This window comes from Nycticebus coucang, chromosome 23 (assembly GCF_027406575.1).
Source record: "Nycticebus coucang isolate mNycCou1 chromosome 23, mNycCou1.pri, whole genome shotgun sequence".
Lineage (NCBI taxonomy): Eukaryota > Metazoa > Chordata > Mammalia > Primates > Lorisidae > Nycticebus > Nycticebus coucang.
Window position 1 is genome coordinate 4,877,605 of NC_069802.1, and position 15,898 is coordinate 4,893,502.

At 38.7% G+C, this 15,898-nt stretch overlaps 1 protein-coding gene across 12 annotated transcripts in view; it reads left to right on the plus strand.

Annotated features, from left to right (window-relative positions):
• The window catches only part of FRYL (FRY like transcription coactivator), a 267,043-nt gene that overhangs the window by 52,256 nt on the left and 198,889 nt on the right, over window positions 1-15,898 (plus strand). Inside the window, exon 1 of one of the 12 annotated variants that reach the window (XM_053577718.1) lies at window positions 2,000-2,022. The exons of 10 other annotated variants lie outside the window; for them this stretch is intronic. The gene's annotated coding sequence lies outside the window, so the exon portion shown is untranslated. Of the gene's footprint in view, window positions 1-1,999; window positions 2,023-15,898 lie in introns of those variants that run through there. One more of the 12 variants, XM_053577711.1, reaches the window with a different exon arrangement.

Below are 15,898 nucleotides of genomic sequence, written 5' to 3' on the forward strand. Positions count from 1 at the left end.
GTACGGCTTCTTTGATAACTTCCTGGTTATCTGGTATGACATGGAGTTCCAGGCTCATGTACATTCCTCCAAGGATACTTGATCCCTTTCTGGGGAATAGAATTTCAAGGCTGCGGCCTGGGCTTCAGGCACTCTCATTGCTACTGGACTGACCATTATTTCTAGGTGTTTTTAGTAGTCAAGTCTAGAAAAAAAAATTTTTTGAAAGATAGACTTCTCCATGAGTTTATCCTGACTCTTAACGTTCTTTTTGAGGTAGAGTCTCACTTTGTCACCCTGGGTAGAATGCCATGGCGCCGTCACAGCTCACAGCAACCTCAAAACTCTTGGGCTCAAACGATCCTCTTGCCTCAGTCTCCCAAGTAGCTGGGACTGTAGGTGCCAGCCACAAAGTCTAACTAGTTTTTAGAGACCAGTCTCACTCTTGCTCAGGCTGGTCTCAAACTCCTGAGCTCAGGCAATCCACCCGCCTCGCCCTCCCAGAGTGCTGGGATTACAGGTGGGAGCCAACACGCCTGGCGTACGGCCCATTTTTTAGCTTAAGACTTTCACTTAATCTTTTTTCATACCCATGTCTTTCAGCTAAGAATCCTGGTTTAATGACAACCAGGAATAATATAATTAGAACATTAAGTTTTTGTTTATAGTATTCTCATTCTGACAACCTCAGAATAGCAGTACCAACAAAAGTTTTGTCTCTGGCTTTTTTTTTGTTTTTTTTTTTTTTGGCTAAATAATACCTCTGTGAGAGTCACTCATCTTACATGAAACAGTTCTTTTGCGTTGTTGTGCAGGGTTCCATTGTGTGAAATACCACCATGTAGTTTATCCGTTCTCCAGTTGAAGAATATTGGGGTGGCTTCAGTTTGGGTGCTGGTGTAACTCTTGCACATGTCTTTTGGTAGATACATGCAGTGTTTTCTGGTGGATATACAGGGTGGCCATAAAGTTCGTGTGCAAACTCAGGAATAGAACTTGCTGTTCTTTCTGGATTTAGCACATATTTCCCTAGCAGTGTTTAGTCAACACATTGTGTCTGTTGGTTCTACTGTGTGACAAATCACTCCAAACTTAGTGGCCTAATGCAGTAAACATTATCTCACCGCTGGTGTGGGTCAGTTTCTTTTGGATGCAGCTTAGCTGGGAGCCTCTAGCTCAGTCTATCATGAAGCTGCAATCAAAGTATCTTCTGGAGCTGCGTTCTTCCCAAGACTCAGTTAGGAGGGGCACAGGGAGCCTTTTGCTTTCAAGCTAACTCACATAATTGTTGATAGGTCTCAGGTCCTTTCTTGTGGTTAGAGACCCTCCAAAGAAAGGGTAGCTAACAACATGAGCAAGGAAGAAAGGGTGTTTGGGATGGAAGCGAGGGTCTTTCTGTAACCTATTCTTGGGGAGACAGCCCATCACACCTGCTGCATTCTTTAAAAAAATTATTGTGGAAAAATGAGCCCAACATAAAATTTACCATTTTAACCGTATCGAGTGTGCAATTTACTGGTGTTTTACATTCACATTGTTGTGCAACCTTCACCTTCATCCTTCTCCAGAACCTTGTCACCTTCCCAAACTGAACTCTGTCCCTACTAAACAGTAACTCCCTGTTTGCCCCTCCCCAGCCCCTGACAGCCACTGTTCTGCTCTCTATCTCTGTGAACTTGACTCCTCTACTTACCTCCTTAAGTGGAATCCTGCAGCCAGTGTCCATCCTTCTGTGACTGGCTTATTTCACAGAAGCATAATGTCTTCAAGGTGATCCGTGTTATAGCTTGTGCTAGGATTTTATTTTTTTTTAAGGTTGAATAATTCATTGTATGTATTATATAGGGTATCCATGACGTTCGTGTGCAGTTTAAAATAGTTTTAAATTTTATATACCAAATTTTGTTTTTTTCATTCATCCACTGGTGGATATGTGGATTGTTTCCGCCCCTTGGCTGGTGTGAATAGTACTGTTATGAATATGGGCCTCGGCTGCTTTTGGTGCCTGATGATGGACAGCAGGAAGGGGATCACCTCGCAGACGTGAGTTAAGTCCGTCTTTACACCTGTTCTCTGTTTAGTTATGCCACCAACTGGTTACATGTTTCCTTCATTTATTTTATTTTTGATATTTTAATTGTTCTAAAATGTAATTTTGTTTTATTATCATTTATAATGGTTTCATGACTACAAAGTCAAATCCACAAAATAAGAAATATTCAGAGGAGTCTAGTTTCTATCTCTATTTTCTTATAAGTAATCCTATTTTTTCCTTTTTTTGAGATAAGAGTCTCACTCTGTCACCCAGGCCTAGGGTGCCATGGGTGACATGACTCACAGCAACCTCAGACTCTTGGGGTCAAACAAACCTCCTCCCTCAGCCTCTCAAGTAGCTGGGCCTACAGGCGTGCACTACCCACCTGGCTAATATTTCTATCTTTAGTAAAGACAGGGTCTCCTTCTTGCATAGGCTGATCTCAAACTCTTGACCTCCAGTGATCCTCCTGCCTTTGCCTCAATTCTCCTAGAGCAGTGGTTCTCAACCTTCCTAATGCCTCAACCCTTTAATACAGTTTCTCATGTTGTGGTGACCCCCAACCATAAAATGATTTTTGTTGCTAATTATTTCAAAAATCATTTTATGGTTCGAGGTTACCACAACATGAGGAACTGTATTAAAGGGTCAAAATAGTTTTATGGTTGGGGGTCACCAAAACATGAGGAACTGTATTAAAGGGTCACGGCATTAGGAAGGTTGAGAACTGCTGTCCTAGAGGATTACAGGCATGAGCTGTTGAGCCCAGCCTGGAAATCATATTCTCAAACTTTGGTTCATTTCTGTTCTTTTTTCTTTTTTAAAAAATTAAGCAGGTCATGCATCTGTATGCCGCCTTTCTTATATAAATGGTAGACGGCCACACACCTTGCTTTTCTCCTTAGCAGTCCATTCCTCTTTCCTTTTTATAGCTACATAATATCTCATCGAGTGAATGTGCCGTAATTTATTTAATCAGTTCCCAATTGATGGGGACTTGGATTATTTCTGATCTTTTGTTAACATAAATAGTACTGCAGTGAATAGCCTTGTGGAAATATGTCTTTCTGTTTTGTCATTGTATATTTGGGACAAGTTCCTAAAAGTGGAATTGCAGGGTCAAAGAGTAAATGAGTATGTAAATTTATTAGGTATTTTGCCAGATTGGTCCATGTAAGAGTTGTACTTTTTTGCATTCCCATCAGTAACATATAAGTGTCTATTTGTCCATACATAATATTACCAACAGAATATTTTGTCAAATTTTGGGGGATTTTTGCTAGACAGAATCTCATTGTTCATTTTTACCTCTCATTCTGAGTGACACTGAGTACCTTTTAGTATGGTTTAAGAGGCACCTGCATTTATGTTTCTGTTGATTGCTCATTTCTTGAGCCCCCTTTTCTCCAAGTTTATTGGTGTTTTGTGTTTCATAAGTTCTTTACACATTATAAATATCAACCTTTTGTCTGTTTGTTTCCTCCTTCCTGACAGTTAAATAGAGGTATTCTCTAATCTGCTTTGAACCTACTTCATTTTCCTCCCATCGTTTTCTTTACCGTGAGGCTTATCCTTCTGGCTAAGTCATCGTGGCTACGTGACCCCCTTACACTCCTCAGGCCTGTGCCACTGGTCCTTCAGACTCCGCCTGCTTCAGGTACAGTTCAACTTTAGTCAAAAAACCTGACGTTCCTGTGTTCCTTTATCAGGTAATAATGGCATTACCATTTTCCCAGCTAAGAAACCGAAGTGACTTTTTGTGGCTTTATTTATTCTTAATGCAGCAAATATTTTTTGAGCACCTGCCAGGTTTCAAGTACTGGACTGGCATCAGGTAACCAATAGTCATAATCCCAACTCCCACAGAATAGTCTACTGGGGGGATATTATGCGCACACACACACACACACACACGACAGACCCTTGTCTAAATGTATGGTGAAATATTCCAGGTATTTAAGGGTTGGAACATATTATTCGATTGGAGAGGTTATGCATTGCCTTTTTGAGAAAATGGCACTTAAAGTAAGATTTGAGGGGCTGTTAGAAGTAGCCTGGTGGGAAAAAATCAGGGTGTCCCTTTCCAGACACAGGAAACAGTCTGTGGAAGGATCCTCAGGTCGAAAAGAAGTTGAGTTTCTAGGAAATGGGATGCCTGGTTTGGTGTTGGTCCGCAGCTGCTTGGCAAACTGTCCTGGGGATTGTGAAAGGTGATGGTGCCTGCTGCTCAGTTGCAAAGTACTTTTAGTTCTATTTCAGATCTTTGTTCATATACCCACTGACTTCAGAAAGATACCTCTTGCCTGCCAGGATAGATTTTTTGTTTGTTAGTTTGTTTTTATTAAATCATAGCTGTGTACAGTAATGCAATCAAAATTCATCCCGCCCTGTTTTAATTCGTATTCCCCATCCGTTCTGCTTCAGAAGGTAACTTTGGGAAATCATCAGTTTGTTCATGTCACCTCCATTCTCAAAAAACTCACGGTGGCTCCCTCATTGTGGAAGAATGTGATCCCACCTGGAATTGAAGTTTTAGTATTTGGGCGTAAAGGTCTGCTCTCCAGAGACTTCCTTTGTCAGCGGAGACTGACACTTTTCTACCTTCTACCACTTGTCTTCATTTTCCATCTTTCATTATGACAACTCTGCCTCTCTCCCCCTCACCCACAATCACTCACCTGATCGTTAGAACCCCTCATTCTGATTGATTTTTATTTTTTTTTTTTACTTATGTACTCTTTTTTTCCTTTGCTGTTATGCCAGTCTGAGATTTATCATTGTCTGTGTTGTATGAAAACAACTCATGTACTTATTTGGAGTGTGAAGAAACATGCATTTTTCATTTTCATAACTGGTAGGACTCAATAGATATTTATGAATTGTATAGATTAGAGAGCGTTGCCTGTGGTGGACCAGTCATTAAAATCTCTCATAAAAAAAATCTTGAATAAAACTTTTAATGAGTGACCTCATTTAGAGATTGAAAAAAATTGTACTTGCCTTTTGAAGCAAGTTCAGTGCATATCAAACAATACTTATATTCTTTGCACTGGTTTGACAAAAGTATGTTTATATGGCAGTATCAGACTTGCTGGGAACACTGGTATATTTGGAGTATTAAATACTTGATTACCATGGTAGTAAAAAGTGGCCAATAAAATCACAAATATGTAGCATATTTAAATGTTTTTACCTGAAATATCTTGCAGACTAAATGTCCACTTGGCTAACTTCTTAGCATCTAGGTTAAATATAATAGTCTGCATATTGACAAGTTTAGTATACTGGATTCTCATACTTGATTTTGTTAGTATAACAGTGCCAGCAAGTATGTTTCTTTTGTGAAGAGAAGGGTGCTATCATTTATTGCCTACAACTTGCAGAATGATGTTATGTACTTTCTTTTTATCATCCTTATAGATTTATCTCTTTTATCTCTTTCTTTTTTCTTTTTTTTTGGTACAGAGTCTCACTCTGTTGCCCTGGATAGAGTGTCCTGGCATCATAGGTCACAGCAATGCCTGGGTTGGAGTGATCCTCTTGCCTTGGTCTCCAGAGTAGCTGGGACTACATTCACCAGCCACGGTGCCCTGCTAGTTTTTCTATTTTTAGTGGAGACGGGGTCTGGCTTTGCACAGGCTGGTCTCGAACTCCTGAGCTCAGGCAATCCACCCACCTGGGCCTCTCAGAGTGATGGGATAACAGGTGTGAGCCACCATGCCTGGCCTTTTCTCTCTTATTTCATCCCTGATTCCCTTTCTCCTTTCTTCTTAGACAAAGAGACTTAAACTCATTTATAAGTTACTATAGTATGGTCATGAATTTATAGCTCTGAAATTATAAGGAATATGGGTCTTTATAGATTTGTTTACATGTGTTTTTTTTTAGGTATTAATCTAACTTTTAATCTCTTTGTATCACTTTACTTCAGTAAATCTTCCAGGTAAGGTTTATATCCAGCCATCAATGGCTTTTTGTTTTTGTTTGTTTGTTTTGACATACAGTCTTACTCTGTCCCCCTGGGTAGAGTGCTGTGACATCATCATAGCTGACAGCAACCTTACACTCTTGAGTTCAGGTCATCCTCTTGCCTCAGCCGCTCAAGTAGCTGGGACTACAGGCACCTGCCGTAACACTCGGCTAGTTTTTTTATTATTAGTTGAGGTGAGATCTTGCTCTTGCTGGGGCTGGTCTTGAACTCCTAAAGTTCAGGTGATCCACCTGCCTCACCCTCCCAGAGTGCTGGGGTTATAGGCATAAGCCACTGAGCCGTGGCCTACATGACTATTTTTGTCTCCTAATACATAGTTTGTTTTTTTCCCTGAGCAGGCCCTTGCTCTCTTGCTCCAGCTGGAGTGTCGTAGTGTTCTAGCTCACTGCAACTTCAATTCCTGGGCTCAAGTTTTCCTTTTGCCTCAGCCTCCCAAGTAGCTGGGACTACAGGGTCAGGCCACCACATCCAGCTAATTTATATTTATTTATTTATTTATTTATTGCAGTTTTTGGCTGGGGCTGGGTTTGAACCCGCTACCTCCAGCATATGGGGCCGGAGCCCTACTCCTTTTGAGTCACAGGCGCCGCCCTAGTAGAATTTTTGTTTTTTTTTGGACATCTAGGTCTTCTCTTCTCTTCTCTTCTCTTCTCCTCTCCTCTCCTCTTCTCTTCTCTTCTCTTCTCTTCTCTTCTCTTCTCTTCTCTTCTCTTCTCTTCTCTTCTCTTCTCTTCTCTTCTCTACTCTTCTCTTCTCTTCTTCTCTTTCCTTCTTTTCTTTCTTTCTCTCTCTCTCTCTGATGGGTCTCTCTCCTTGCTCAGGCTAGTCTTGAACTCCTGGCCTCAAGCTATCCTACCACCTCAGTCTCCCAGAGTGCTAGGGTTATAGCCTTGCTGCACTTGCTGTCCTAATACATATTAATGAAAAATTTTAAAGGTCTGGGTGATTCTAATGATTTTTGGTTCCATACTAAATGGAGTTTATTTTTGTTATATGATATGCTGTAGAGACTAAACCTTTTAAGCCTATTTCAAAAGTAAATTTTCCAATGTCATATTTCAAATTTTTGGTATTTAAAGAATGTTAACAAATGAAAAGTGTTTTCATTGTATTATTTTTAGGTAAAAATATCTTAATGAAAATTTTGAGTTTGCTTAAGGTTAAATTTAGGACATTGAGTCTTAGTTTCTGAAATGTGATTTTAAGTTTTAAAAAATTAACTTTGAGACATTAGAGTAGGTGCTTATAGATCAAATTATTGGCTCAGCACCCATAGTTCAGTGGTTAAGGCACCAGCCACATACACTGAGGTAGGTGGGTTTGAACCCGGCCCAGGCCTGCTAAACAACAATGACAACTGCAACAAAAAATAGCTGGGCATTGTGGTGGGCACCTGTAGGCACAGCTACTTGGGAGGCTGAGGCAAGAGAATTGCTTAAGTCCAAGAGTTGGAGATTGCTGTGAGCTGCGACGCCATGGCACTCTACTGAGGGTGACATAGTGAGACTCCATCTTAAAAAAAAAATCAAATTATCTTGGTATGATGATCTTCTATCATAAGGTGTTTAGTTTGGAGTGATGAAAAGTTTTTATTTATTTTTGTTGTTGTTGTTGTTTTATTGTTGGGGATTCACTGAGGGTGTAAGAATCCAGGCTACACTGATAGCATTTGTTAGGTCAAGTCCCTCTTGCGATCCTGTCTTGTCCCCAAAAGATGTGTCACACACCAAGACCCCACCCCCCCGCCTCCTTCCCTCTCTGCTCTTCCTTACCCCCACCCCTCCCTCTTTCGAAAAGTTTTTATTTTTAAAACTGAGATTCTATAAAAGCTATGTAGCTCCTGACTTGACAGGTTTATGAAAGGCTTAAAAGATAAATTGTCTTCAGTGGAACATTGTGCTTGACATAGGATTGATGTAAGTAGTAAAGATGGAGAAAAAACCTGACGGGAGAAAGGTCTCAGTTTCTCACTCTGCCCTCTGTATGTCTCGTTTTGTCTCCTATTCTGATTCCTGTGTGAGTGTTATAGCTTCAAGTACAAGGCATTAATTCAGAAGCTTGATGTATTAAAAGGTAATCTTTTATTTTTCTGGTAATAACTGTATTCGTACCAGGTTGGAACTCTTTATCACATTCTCCTAGGACAGTTTAGGAGGGAGGGCCTTCTAGTTGGGTGAGTCACTCCAGATCCAGGCGTACACGGGATCTTTGGTTTGTGCCCCTCACTGCCTAGTGCAGTGCTTGAGCTACTGTTTGGTTCTGTTCATTTCTTATGCTGTGTTTTCTGTTATGTTTTTTAGAAAGCTTTAAAGAAAAAAAATTTTTTTTCCTTTTGTTTTACTCCAGTAAATCTTCCAGGTAAGGTTTCTATGTAGCCATAATGATTTAAACATATATTAAAATTCTTAACAAGAAGAGTGGCATAACCTAGATTGGGAAGTAGATCCAGCATCAACATTCCAAAGATATATTCAGATGACCTTGAACTTCACTAAACTGAGCCAGGGGCCAAATATTCTCTTAAAATAGAGCAGGAAAAAGAAAAGAGGCCTGTGGGGATTCAGGAGAAAAAGGATTATTCAAGTGGAGTGGAGGGAATTTTCATTTTAAACCACAGGTATGACAATTGGGTTCTCGTATACTGTCAGATTTTCCTTATAATGGAGAAATTGCTGACCCAGAATTTTGCAGATGACTGAATTACCACTGTGTTTAAAGTGTTAGCTTCTATCTTTGGGAAGCACATATTTTAGGTTAAAGATTTTTTTTTTTTCCAGTTTTTGGCTGGGGCTGGATTCGAACCTGCCACCTCCAGTATATGGGGCCAGCGCCCTACTCCTTTGAGCCTGAGCCAAGGTTAAAGATTATTTTAAATATCTTGGCTGAAATAGGAGACTGTCACTTTCCTTTCTGAAGTTCATTGGACTTTAATAGTAAGAAATTAGCAAAAGAGAATTGCATTCCGTTTTCAAATAAGCATCTCCGATTTGTTAGTCATACTATGATTTTTCCTTTGGTTTTTACTTTTGACAAGGTAAATTTATTCTTTTTTTTTTCCCATAAGATATTTAAAGGAAATACATTAATTATCTTTAGTTACCCCTTTTTCAGAGGTATCTAACTTTTGTTCTGAGGTTCCAAATAAGTATATGAACATAATAAAATTGTAACTGCATTTTGAGAACTTTATCTTAACTCCAGGTAACAGCTTCTTCTTTGAAAATATAAAAGCTTTTCTAAAATATAAGAGAATCTATATTTTTCAGTTTATACTTTCTACTTTTGTAAAGTTGAACTCTTAAATTATGGGTGTGTTTGGGTTAAAATGAAATAATATACCTAACTTAGCTGATGATGCAGAATGGGCCCTCAGGACTCCATGGCTGATATCGTTATTTTTGGTGCTTAATTAATTTGGATGTCTGGGATATAATTTCTTAGGGTGCAGTGAACCAATTCTGAACAGTCCCCCCATACTGGTTATTTGTTTAGATCGACGACTTCACTGTGAAGAATAAAGCCTATTTGTGGGATCGAGTGAGTGGGGCTTGCTGACTTGTGTGTGCAAGTTTTGTTGGAATTCCAGTTGTGCTGGAATGTGAAGGCTTACGCTGCGTGACATGTTCTATAAGGTCATCCGTAGTGAGCAAACCAATGTGGAATGTTGTTTTTTTACTAACTTTGAAAGGTATAATTTTCTATAGAGAGGATGTTGATCTGATTAAATTGCTTATTATCCTTTATATGTACGTGGTGTAACACGTTTCTAGAGAGGGACTGTCAATCAGTGTGAATCTTGCCCAACACAATATTTTCTTTCATAAATACAAGGAAGCGGCAGCGCCGTGACAGCCCCCTTTGGGACAGGGCCGGGAGCTCTTACGTAACTCCAAGGGTGCATGACAGGACCCGGCTTTGGAAGCTATGCCATCCAGGCTTACAGCCAAATAGACTTGTTTATTAAGTCTGAATATGTTACTTAAATGGCTCTTAAAAAATATTAGCTGGGGCTCAGTGCCCATAGTACAGTGGTCGGCGCCAGCCACATACACCGGGGCTGGTGGGTTCGAACCTGGCCCGGGCCAGCTAAAAACAATAATGCCAACTGCAACAAAAAAATACCCGGGTGTTATGGTGCCTGTAGTCCCAGCTACTTGGGAGGCTGAGGCAAGAGAATCGCTTAAGTCCAAGAGTTTGAGGTTGCTTTGAGCTGTGATGCCACAGCACTCTACTGAAGGTGACATAGTGGGATTCTATCTCAAAAAAAAGAAAGAAAATATTAGCTGGCCAGCTCCTCAGAGAGAGGCAAGAAGCCGCCTTTTGTGTAGTTACAGATTGTGCCTCCATTCAGGCTGTGAGGCACTTCCTGTGCCGTCTTCCACTCAAATGCACAACTGTCTGCTTTGTACCTGATTTTGGCCTGAACACATTAGGTGACTTTTTCTTATTTCAGATTAATATGAGGGTGCGAATGATTAGGCTGCGCTGTTTGCAGAGGGTCACTTATCTCAGCACCTGAAACACCTTGTTGCTGGTGTCTCCCCTCCCGCCCTCTGTAAACTTGACAGTGGTGGCTGCTTTGGGAGTGAGTGCCGCTTACAGCCCTGGGAGCTCAGGCTGCCGCGGAGAATGTCAGCTCAGGTGTCCCTGCGGCTTGTGGAAAGCCCTCACGCCAGCCGGTTCAGTGATGGCCTTCAACTTTACTTCTTCATTAAGGATGAAACATCTCCAGAGGCTCTGCCTCACTCCGTGCCATCCTTGTCAGTCCCATTCTTCTTTCTTTCTTTTCTGCCAATGCAAATTCTCTGTTCCATTTATTTCTTTAAGTCCTTGTTGAAGCTTTAAAAAGTATGCTTTATTTTAGTTGGTACACAATTAACAGAGATCCAAGGAAAAGTGAAAAATATAAATAAGAGCTGAAAATTTAAAATCGGTCCTGTTAACCTGTTAAAATATTTTATTTTTTGTAGAGGTGGAAGTCTTGCTATGTTGCCCAGGCTGGTCTTGAACTCCTGGCCTCAGGTGATCCTAGTGCACTGGCCTAAAATGCATTATTTTTTTTGAGATTATAAATGTGTTTGTAAGCATTGTCCTTGTTTAAAAATCAGAAATTACATTAATTTTGGTAACATTCTAAATTTTTTTCCTAAACAATTTAATCCAGAACCTCAAAATAACAGGAATTTTCGATAATGCTTATGGAAAAAAGTGGGAGTTAGAATTTTCGCTGGGTGCATGGCTTGTGCCTGTAATCCTAGGACTCTGGGAGGCCGAGGTGGGTGGATTGCTTAAGCGCAGGAGTTTGAGCACAGGCTGAGCAAGAGTGAGACCCCATCTCTACTAAAAATAGAAAAAAACTAGCCGGCCTTCGTGGCATGCTCCTATAGTCCTAGCTACTCAGAGGGCTGAGGCAAGAGGATCATGTGAGCCCAAGAGTTTGAGGTTGCTGTGAGGCATGATGCCACACAACTCTGCCGAGGACGACAAAGTGAGACTATCTAAAAAAAAATTTAGGTTATGAAAAATGTCTTTTGTATTGTGGCATTTTATAGTAGAAATAAAAAGTATAGGCATTGACCTTATTGTCCTTATTATAACAGGCTTATTGTGATTTAAAATTAGAAGCCTTTCCCAATAACTCCTTTTTATTCATCTTCGATTAAACCGCAATAGTTTATTGAAAGTTAATATATGAAAAATGAAGTTTCTTTCTACTCTTTTGGAGAAAACTATTCTTTTTAAGACAAAAGGAGAGTAGACTAGTTGATCTAGGAAGTGCTGGCATTAAGAACTAGACCACAGTGGAGTTGTGAGAGGCTCACATGGTCCAGTGTCCAGTCCTCTTGCTGCTATCCTCCTTTTGTCCTGGGTCTATGCCTTGCTTATTTTCTTGCTCATTAATAATAGTATTGTTAAGTGAATAGGAAAAAAATCACACCAATGAAACTAAGTCATTTTATTTGATTTTATAGTTACATGACATTGAATTGTTTTGATTGCTTTTATGGACGAGGTAACAATAGTATCTGTCACATATGTCTTGTGTGTTTTGCGACACTACACACCACACAAACATATATGCATACATTTTTACATTTTAATACTTATAAATGTTGAAATATCCTTCAGTAGCATTGTTTTTTTTACATTTAATAGTGTGTGGAAAACTCGCCTTGAAAGTGACTCAGACCTTGACATTTATGCTCAGTTTGCACATCATCCGTGAATTTGATGCATCTTTATTTAGTGCTTGCTTTTCTATTTATACAAAAACCTCTTTGCTGGTCTCTGTGGGAGAGGGAATAATGTATGTTACCCTCTCGGGGATCACAACCTGAGAGGCAACTCACTCTTAGAACCACAGAATTTTAGAACAAGAAGAAACTGGGGAGGTTCTCTTCTTTTGGGTATGTTTCAGCAGCAGTCCCCTGATGACTAGCATATAAGTATCAAAGTGTACTGCAGGTTGTTTAAAATATTGCACATCAGGTGCACTGGGTTGTTACTGAAAATGTATTATAAATACCTTTTTTAAAATGTATATTTTTACTATGGTGGAAAGCATTTGGAAGCATGTCTCTTGTGCTCTTGACCTGACTCCAAGGTAAAGGGTTGTCTGCACAGCAATCAGGTGATGTTTTCCCACAATACGTCTTAGTAAAAGATGTGCACTGAGGTTGTTTTCATTAAGCTGGCTTTGCTTAATGCCTCTGGGTACAAATAAAACATGGTGGTGGCTCTAACTGTTGATCTGTAAGCATTGTTTGTGATGTGCCTAACTTGGTACCAAGATGTGATTTAGACACCAAGAGAATTTGGATTATTTAATACTAGTACATAATAAAACGACTTATCAAATATTCATGTGGGCACATACAGAGGCATAATTGTGTTCTTGTAATGCACAAAATAAATACTAATATTGTTTTGGAGAATCAGCATGGTATGCTGAAGTCATGGTTTGGAAAAATGCATTGTATTATAGTATGTTTTCGTCTGTGGGAATTACTGGCAAGTATACTTGAGAGATTCTAAAGACGGTAGTTGTTTACTTCACTTCTGAATTCGGCTTAAATATTTTTGATCTTGTTGTTTTTCTTACCACTAAATTGTTGTTCTGTAAAGATCTATGGTAGACGCTAAACCATAATTATTTTTTACTATTTTAATTATTATGTTTTCTTTTAAAGATATATTTGAAAGGCAATTTCCTCTCACCCAGCTAGTTTAAAAAATATTTAAATGGGAGAGTAGTACAGTAAGTGTTCACGTGCCCGTTCCTTAGCTTAAACATCTAAAAGACAAGGACTCCCATTTTTTAGACAGATAAAGTTGACTCTTAAGAACCTTTCGGAAAAACGTACTGAATGATGAATGCTAAAATTGTGATGAAGTGTTAGAATAATATAAAGAAAAACCAAGATCCTTTACATAAAATAAGTGGGAAAGCAGTTGTACAAAAAAAAAGAAAAAGAAAAATTACAGTGAAAAGGGCAATTAAAAGCTTTTCAAGTACTTACAGAAAAAAGGGAGAAATTGGCATTTGTGAACTAGGTCAGTAGGAGAACATAGCCACGTATCTTTCATACCATTTGGGATGGCAGTTCTGTTTCATGATTCTTTCTTAAGAGAAAAGTCAAAAATACGTACAAAGACTGACAAGATAGTCACTATAATGTTATTTACAGCAGTGAGGAATTGAACCTAAAGCTTAATATGAGTTATTAAGATTGATTAAGTGGAGATGCTATATTTATAAAATAACATTTTGTAACCACTAGATATTGTATAATACGATTTTAGTTACATAAAATGTTTAAATGCATATTAAAAGACTTGAAAGAAATTAACTTTAGTACCGTGGGTGTTAGGTCTGTAAGTTCTACTTCATCGCCTTCGGGGAAGTTGTGGCAAACTTTGTTTTCCGGCAGCATGTGCAGTATAACAGCCATACTCGGGCGTCCTCAGACTTTGTAAACAGGGGGCCAGTTCACTGTCCCGCAGACCATGGGAGGGCCGGACTGAAGTTTAAAAGAAAAAACTATGAACAAATTCCTGTGCACACTGCACATATCTTATTTTGAAGTAGAAAAACCAAACGGGAACAAAGACAATCACATGGCCTGGTGTGGCCCGCGGCCGCAGTTTGAGGACCCCTGGTCATACTTACGCAGTACTTGCATGTGTGAAGCACTACCTTCTCATCTTTCACGCTTAATTCTCAGGTAGCCTGAAGAGATTTTATTATCCTTGTTGTATAGCTAAGGAAACAGGGCACAGAGGATTGGGTACCTCAGCAATTTGAATGAATCCTTTGAGGTTTATTCTTTGCTACTAACTGTAATTTTAGGTGAGGAAATAATTATAAATATTATTTTGTTTTTCCATTTCTTAAAAACATGTGAATGTTATGGCTTATAATCATCAGTATCTTATTTTAAAATTGGGAATATTTCATCTTATGATTTTTTTTTTTTAGTTGACCTTTTTTGTTCTTTGCCCCCACCGTCCTATTCTGCTCATACGAATAATGGTGCAGTGAACATCTTTGCAAATAAATCTGTATATGCATTTCTGATTATTTTTCTAGCATAAGCTCTTTAAAGTAGAGTTATTGGGTCAAAGATTATAAACATTTTAAAGGTTTTTGATGCAAGTTGTGAGATTGCAGCTGACAAGTGATCTTCCTTAAATTGAGAAAAGTTTTTTGGGGCTATAAATTTGGGAGAAATAGGTCATCTAATCATCCATGGGAATTTGTGCTTTCACGGTTTCTCTAACAGCAGTCAGGCTCCTCCAAGTTTGCTGGAGGCAGTAAATGTAGGGAAAAGGAAAGACAAGCTTCGGACATTAAATTGTGGCTTTTTACTTGCTTTACAATCTTGAACAGCTACTTTCTCATTTTCCTCTCTAACTGACAATTTGGATTAGCCTAGACATTTTTTTATTGAAAATTGTTCTATAAAAATGTGTGAAACATAAAAATCAAATTTATGTGACTTTTCTGTTTGATTTTATAGGACCTTAGAATTTTTTTTTTTTTTTGTGGTTTTTGGCCGAGGCTGGCTTTGAACCCACCACCTCCAGCATATGGGACTGGCGCCCTATCCCTTTGAGCCACAAGCGCCGCCCAGGACCTTAGGATTGTTAATAATTAGATAGAGCAATTCCCATTGTATAATTTCTAAAACTACATTTAAAAGGTATAACACATGAATTAGAGACTGCAATGACCCTAAAAAATCTTTTAGATGTTGCATATTTAAATAAAAATATTTTTATTTTTAATTATTATTTTGAATTGTTATTTATTAAATCATAACTTTGTACATTAATGCGTTTATTATTTTTAATTATTATGAACACATAATAGTTGTCTAAAAAGACAGACTCCCCCAGAGGGGTGATGTATTCTCTTTCTATGATAAGCAAGAATTTTGGCTAATTAATTGATAATTTCTGTTAACTGCTTAAAGTTTTATTATGTATTTCTCTTAAACATACCTTCTTCCAGAGGCTCTGTAGTAGACTTCTGCAAAGATGTTAGCTGTAGGTTTGACTAGGGGGAAAGGGTATTTTAACTTAAGGGGCCCAGAGAATGATTAACCAAATCAGAAAGTGAAAGTCTCCATGTGAAGCTACTAAAGAGATAAGGAAAGACCAAGACTGATAAAGGGTTATTTGACAGTCTAGCAATTAATGAGCAGTACAAGCAGAATAAATAGAAAACATTCTATTGAAATTTGAAGGATGTAAGTAATGGTGAAAAAAAGTATTATTGTTTCTTACTATGAATAGTGAAATTGTGAAACTATCTACTGTAATTGGATAGAAAATAAGTGTGAGGAAGATGATCAGGAGCTCATTCCATAATCAGTGATTGCATTAGGAAG